The sequence below is a fragment of the Papio anubis genome, chromosome 5 (genome assembly GCF_008728515.1).
Source record: "Papio anubis isolate 15944 chromosome 5, Panubis1.0, whole genome shotgun sequence".
Taxonomy (NCBI): Eukaryota; Metazoa; Chordata; class Mammalia; order Primates; family Cercopithecidae; genus Papio; species Papio anubis.
The window spans coordinates 47,858,685-47,866,545 of NC_044980.1; positions in this window are offsets into that span (position 1 = coordinate 47,858,685).

Consider the following 7,861-nt stretch of genomic DNA (forward strand, 5'->3'; position numbering starts at 1 on the left):
GTAATACTTAGCTTAAAACTCACGTTGTAAAGCTGTACAAAAATATTTTCTTTCTTTATATCCTAACTCTATAATCTTTCTTCTGTTTTTTTTTTCTTTTTTTAAAAAAACTTTTTTGTTAAAAACAAAGACACAAACACACACATTAGCCAAGGCCTACACAGGGTCAGGATCATCAGTATGCCTGTCTTCCACCTCCACATCTTGCCCCACTGGAAGGTCTTCAGGAGCAATAACATGCATGGAGCTGTCATCTCCTATGACAATGCCTTCTTCTGGATACCTCTTGAAGGACCTGCTTAAGGCTGTTTTACAGTTCACTTTTTTTTTCTTTTTTCAGTAAGTGGACAAAGTATACTCTAAAATAACAATCAAAAGTATAGTTTGGGCTGGGCGTAGTAGGTCCCGCCTCTAACCCCCGCATTTTGGGAGGCCGAGGCAGGCGGACCACCTGAGGTCAGGAGTTCAAGACCAGCCTGGCCAAAAGTGGTAAAGCCCCATCTCTACTAAAAATACAAAAGTTAGCCGGGCATAGTGGTGCACACCTGTAACTCCAGCTACTTGGGAGGCTGAGTCGGGAGAATCACTTGAACCTGGGAGGCCGAGGTTGCAGTGAGCCAAGATTGTGCCACTGCACTCAAGTCTGGGTGACAGAGCCAGATTCTGTCTCAAAAAAAAGAAAAGAAAAGAAAATACATAAACCAATAGTATATTTTTTTATTATCATTACCAAGTATTACATACTGTATGTTACTGTATGTGTTATAGTTTTATAGGACTGGAAGCACAGTGGGTTTGTTCACACCAGCATCATCACAAACACATGGGTAATGCATTGCACTATGACATTACAATAACGGCTAGGACATCACTGGGTGATAGGAATTTTTCAGCTTTATTATAATCTTATAGGACCACCTTCGTATATGTGCCCTGTCATTGACCAAAAGGTCATGTGGCACATGACTTTTTATCAGCCTTGTGTGAATTTAGGTAGTGTGAGACCATTGCTGAAATCCTGATCATTTCAGAGTATATACAATTCTATAAGTTATTAACTTGATAAACCGAGTACAAACTTGAAATGTAGTGACTCACTACTCAATATTTCTAACTGAATTCCGCCTGATACCTTAGCAATATGCAAACCTGGATGACTAAAAGCTAACTACTAGGTTGCTGTAAAAATTAAGGAGGTAATATATGTGAAAGTCTCAAGAACAAAGTCTGACATATACAGTTGCTTCAAGTTTTTATATAATAGATTTTCTTGTTTACCCAATTTGCATTTGTTTGAATGTGTGATCATTAAGACTACAAGGATCATTTGGGTTTAATTTCTGCTTCTAAAGGAAGAAAAAATACTCTGTGTCTTATGCTCTAACAATGGATCTGGAATCTTGTTTAAGGTTTTGATCAAGTTAAGAGAAAAAAATAAAATTTCAGAACTTCTGCTACTTTTTTGGCATGTGTTTTTGTTTTAGGTTAACAAATATTCTTAAACATTTTGTGCTGTAAAATGGTAGTCACCCACATTAAAAAGTAGTTTATCTTAAAACTTGCTCAACAATATGCCTGGTTAAGAGTAGGGTACAGAAAGCAAAATTACATTGCATAAAAAAATAACAATAATTTTGGGGCTGGAGTCTAGCAGGTAGACTGGGACCAGAGACAAGAAGATGAAGGCCAGACAAAACTTAAGGAGGGCATATAGATGGCAAAAATGTAGGAGGATAGAAATTTGTTAATGAATGTTAGAGCATGATGATTAACATTCTATTTCGCATTTTGTCTCTTCAGTGACACCCTGTAATCACTCCACTACTGTCTCAGTTTGGGCTGCTGTAACTAATTACCATAGTGGCTCAAACGAGTTGGTGGCTCAAACAACAACTTATTTCTCATGGTTCTGGAGGCTGAAAGTACAACTTAGCGTGCCAGATGGTTGGGATTTTGGTGAAGACCTTCTTCCTGGTTATGTCCTCACGTGGTCTTTCCTTGGTGCTTACAAGCAGAGAAGAAGTGAGCTCTCTCATGTCTCTTCTCATAAGGACATTACTAATCCCAGCCTGAGAGCCCCACCTTCATGACCTATTACCTCCCAAAGATTCCACTTTCAAAAACCATCACATTGGAGATTAGGGTTTTCTATATATAAGTTTGGGGGAGATAAAAACATTCAATTCAAAGCAATTATCCTCAAAGTAAAAGTCTGCTACACACCCAGCCTCATGTCGTTGGCACTTTGGGGAGTTGAAGTAATCCAGGCAGTGAGTGTCCAGAAGGAAGCAAAGTGGTGTGGAGAAGCGGGAGAACAGCAGTCACATAAGCCAAGATTCAGAGCAGAGACAGAGAGTAATGAGAAGAAACAACCACCCCATGAATCCTTAGAGATTTTGGAGGTAAGGAATGTGGTAAAGAATGTTCATTTCTTGGTTGGCATTGGGGCTGGACAGGGTGACCTCAGTCATCTGAAAATATTGTAAACATTCAGGCAGCTGATAATTAGGTTCCCACTGTGGGGCTCAGCATCCCAGAATGTACAGTGCCTTTTTGTCTATCGTGGTGATGGTGATAATGATGAAGGTAGCAGAGCCACAGCTGTGTGCTCCACCCTCCGGGCATCTTGGTTCTAAAATAACCGCAAACACGCACACGCTTATCTATGAAACTGAGACAGATGCTCCTGGCCTATTCAAATAAACACATACTTTAATCAGTCATCTTTCTGATATGCAAAACTGTAAGAGTTATTCATGTTGCTTTATTTTCCAAGAATGTATCCATGCTGACATGCTCTAGTGTTAGATAACAAAGTTCTGTAGGATTTATCTATATTGAATTTTCAGAAACATTTTTTTCAATGTATTTCTTCCTCAAAACTTTATCTCTGCAAACATCTCACTTAACTTGGACCTGCAAATATGGATTTGGCATTTGATGATACCTAAACTGAGTAGCTCAATGTGCATTAGGCAAACTGAATTATTTCAACGTGTCTGACTTTATCTCTTTTCTCCCATCTGAGTCTCCAGGTTTGAAATATCCCCTTCGCCATTTTTATTACATTAAATTATTATCGAGGAAGGCCTCTGCCTTTCCTTCTCAGCTAGCCATTCTTTCAGAATCCAATCTATCCTTATTTTATCAGACATAATTCTAGATGTGTAGACAACGGATCAGGTGAAAACTCTATCTTCTTAAAATAGTTGAAAACAAAATAAAAGGCAGTGTTACTCTTCCTTCATAAGTGACATAGAAGTCCTTCCATTTGGGTTGGTTGCTTTTTTATTTTCCTTTTCTTCTTTTTTTTTTTTTCTTTCTTTTTTGGAAGGAATACAGAACAAGGGGATTGAACTTTTAAAAAGGAATCATTGGGTGATGTTGGGCAAAATGAAAAGGAAACTCCCATGATAAAAAAATGTTTGAGAATTGCCTGTGTAATACACTAAAGCATTCTTTATAGACCGCATATATGCCTGCATCTTCAAAAAGTATCTTAGAGGAGAATGGAAACTTTTGGTGTTCCAAAGCTCAATTTGACATTTTAATTATTTCCTTTAAAAAATCCACCCATTTGATGAAAAGACAAAGGACTATTGTTGTTAACTTACCAAAGAAACTTACTAGAATGCAAAACATGGATTATTGTATTACTGCTTATATAGTAATTTTATTTTTAGTTTTTCATTATCTTCATTCCTACCTGTCCTAAAGTTTTGTCTCTATCAGCACCAAATCTCAACCTTTTTTTAACCCCTAGTACTTCCCCATCAATAATCCAGTCACCTGAGATGATTAAGATATACTTATTTTATTACCAACTCAATCCACTAACAACTCAAAGCAAAACAATTAATGAACAAATGTCTTCATGTCCCCAGTTGAAATGCTTGTGTGCACATTTACACACACATACACGCGCGCACACACACACACACGCTTCTTTGCATCATATTCTTTCCCCACTACCCAATACAAAAGCTTGTTCTATGGGACAGGCGATAGGAAGTAAGAAGATTTTGTGACAAATTAGAAGTCAAGTTAGTCAACAAATCATAATCTCTGTCTTTTCGTGTTATAGGCTTTGCTAGATTAACCCAATCAGTATGAACTAATACAACTTTGCATTGTCTTGGCAAGACGGAAACAGTTATAAAGTATAAATTTCTACTAAAATTCTCACTAAAATAACACACCCTAAATTAAAACATTTGAACTCCCACAAGCACAGATAGATACATCTTTCTCTGGGATTCATAACATGGCGCTTGCTGTACACTTGTTGCCAGTTTCTTTCTGTATTTTAAAAAAATTATTACATTGTATGACACGTTATTGTATTGTTCATGGAATGTATTTTTCTCAAACAAGTTACTGAGGTAGGACCAGCTGCATCATCTGCAAGGCCCGGTGAAGAAGAAAATACAGAGCCCCTTGTTCAAAAATCTAAGAATTTCAAGACAGTAACATCTGAGCATTAAGCCAAGCATGAGACCCCCTAAGCAATGGGCTCTGTGTGACTGCACAGGTTGCATGCCCATGAAGCCAACCCTGCTCTAAGGGCAACAATCTATTTATTATTCATATTTGTAATCCCAGAAAGTGTTGCACACAGAATCTGAGAGTAAGCCCTTAGTCAATGAATGTTGAACCAATAAATAAATTCCGACATGCTACAGAGAAAAGTAGAATTCATTTGATATGAAAAATAAGAAAGTGCCCTCACTTTACATTTTACTTGGAATTCCTGGTGGATGAACAAGGGGTAAATTTAATCAATTAAAGAACATTTGCTGCCTTTGCACCTAAGTTCATTTCTATTTACTTCAAAGACTCTTAAAAAGATAAAAGTAATAAAAAAGAATTCCAACAGTTGCCAATCTCCACAAAACTGGATTTGGATACTTTGTTAGAAAGCAGGGGATTCACAGCAATGATGTATCTCTTTCCATACTCAGAGCCCTCCTCACAGTATGAGGAGGTATGTAGCCACCACATTCCCAGACCCACCATCCTTGCCCCTTTGAGAACAATGCTCCACCTTCACAATCTTGCCTTGTCTTTTTATCCCTGTAAGTCCCACACTGCAATCCCAATGGTTGCTCACATTCCAGAAGATAATGAAATTTTCAGCCAGTTTGTTTTTTGGCTATCTATTGACATTTGACTAAGGATTTGCAAGTCTAACCTCCATGTGCCAATCGGGATTCTTCTATTAGTGTTCCAACCTTGTTGACTTGAAAAAGCTGCTTCTCAGCAGAGGGATGACTCTGGTAGCAGCTGTCAGTTAGATGCCCATCAGAGCCACCACCTATATACAACTCTTCATTTGCTAGAGGAATGATAGGATCAGCTTACAAATGTAAGAATACTCACCAGCATCTAGAGCAGAATCTGCACAGAACTGTCTGGGCCCTTCCAATATGGTCCATTACTTTCTTTTCTGTCAATGTCTCCAATGTTTTTGGCTTTGGGACAAGACCAAAACTGGCACTGGGCAAACTTAAATGGAGCAGGAAAAGCTGTTCTCGTGGTATTTATGACCTGATGGGAAACATAGAGTACCAGACATTTCATGGGAAATCATCTTACTGAAAGATTTCCAGTACAGATTTGCTGGATGTAAAGAGCATTTGGGGTTTGAAGAAGTGTGTTTCCTCTTAGATACTTCAATAGACCTGTGTGCCAAGTCTTTTGATTTGAGCTTATTACTTGCCTAGATCAGACCTTTCCAGGTTCCAAACCTCCGACCCATACTGGATGATGCAGAGGACTGGACCTGGGTTATCTGAGTTGTCCTGCAATGCAACAGAAAAACCTGGCACAGCAGTCTTCCAGAATGATATTTTCTTGGTTAAGTCTGTGAGAAATAATCAAGTAGGAAGGAATATCAGGGTGATTACATACAGCTGAACTTGGAGGGAACGCTGTTAGAGACAGGATTTCAAAGACTTGAAAGAAATTTCATAGGGCATTATTTAGTGAGTAGAATCTGTAAAAATCGCAACCTATAGCCCCCTTATTTATGCTACACATTTTCACCCATCCAGAGCAAATGTTCAGACACTGCTGTCATGGCCCTTTCTAGTCTTTTGAAGTCTAGTCTTATTTCCACTCCATATTAGCCCTTTTTTAGACATTATTTTTAACTGTTCTCCTCACTCTGGGTAACTTGATGGGTATATCTCCCCAAGGGACATAAAACACCTTCACATTCATAGAAAAGGGCCTGAACAACTATTATTTATCGTGAGATAAAATCAATTTTCTAAGTTTTCTGTTGGTATTTTTGGTGTACGAGAGACTGCTGATAAGGCCAACTTCAAAAATAAATAGTTAATGAAACTAAACCAAATGTACTAAAACATTAGACCAAATTCACTTTGGCATTTATTGAATATTTCAATAACTGCACATGTGACCTCAGTAGAGCTTCTAGCATGCAAATAAAGTGGTTTTTTTTTTATTCTGGACAATTTTCGTATTGAGATCTTCTAATAAATCTTGTTTACTCCTGCTTAAGTGTTGCTTTTCGCAAGTCATTAAGTATACTCTCTTGTCATCATAACCTTAAAAGTATACATGCATCTCTATCTACAGGACAGATGATCTTATCTCTCTCCTTTTTGCTATTTATAAATTCTCTTAGTAATGCTATATCTCTAATTGTAAAAGTACACTTATATCCAAGTCCAAAAAATTAGACCTAAGCCTAGTTTGAAGGTGTTATATTGCCTAATATAAGATCTCTCCAAAGTACATTTATAATTAAAAACTGCTTCACCTGTGTTCTTCTCAGTAGGCCATGTACCAGTTCTTTTCCAAGACATGTGGTTGAGTCATGCATTCATGCCAGGCACTCCCATGCATGCATGCAACTACATTCCTTTCCGCAGAGAAGATACATGTGCCTACAAGTCACTGAAACAGACATGCCCATCACTCAGTATTCAAACTTTGGCTTTTCCTCGTTGCTAAAAGGCAGACATTCCTAGACCATTTCGGAAAGGTAGAAGTTGACTTGCTCATTGAAACATACAATATATCTGTGATTTACATCAGAGAACTGCAAACTAAATCCACAATGAGGCATCATCTTACACCAGTCAGAATGGCTATTATTAAAAGGTCAGAAAAATGACAGATGTTGGCATGGATGTGAAGAAAAGGGAACACTTATACATTGTTGGTAGGAATGTAAATTAGTTCAACTTCTGTGGAAAACAACATGGAAATTTCTCAAAGAACTAAAAATAGAACTATCATTCAACCCAGCAATCTCACTACCATGTATCTACCCAAAGGAAAAGAAATCATTATATCACAAAGATACATGTACTTGTATGCTTATTGCAGCACTATTCACAATAGCAAAGTCATGGACCCAACCTATGTGTCCATCAATGTTTTACTGGATAAAGAAAATGTGGCATAGATACAACGTGGAATACTATGCAGCCACAAACAGAATGAAATTATGTTCTTTGCAGCAACATAGGTGGAGCTGGAGGTCATTATCCTAAGTGAACTAATTCAGAAATAAACAGAAAACTGAGTGCCACTGTTCTTATTTGTAAGTGGGGCTAAATAATAGGTGCACATGGACATAATAAACACTGGGGATACTAAAAGTGGGAAAAGTGAGGGGGGAGTGAGGGTTGAAAAATTACTTATCAGATACGATGTTTGCATTTGGGTAATGAGTACTCTAGGGGCCTAGTCCCCACCAGTATGCAATATACCCATGTAACAAACAAGCACATGTACCCTCTGAATATAATATAAAATATATGTTTAAAATTTTAAAAACAAAATATATATATATTCACACAGATGGATATATGTGTATAAATTACAG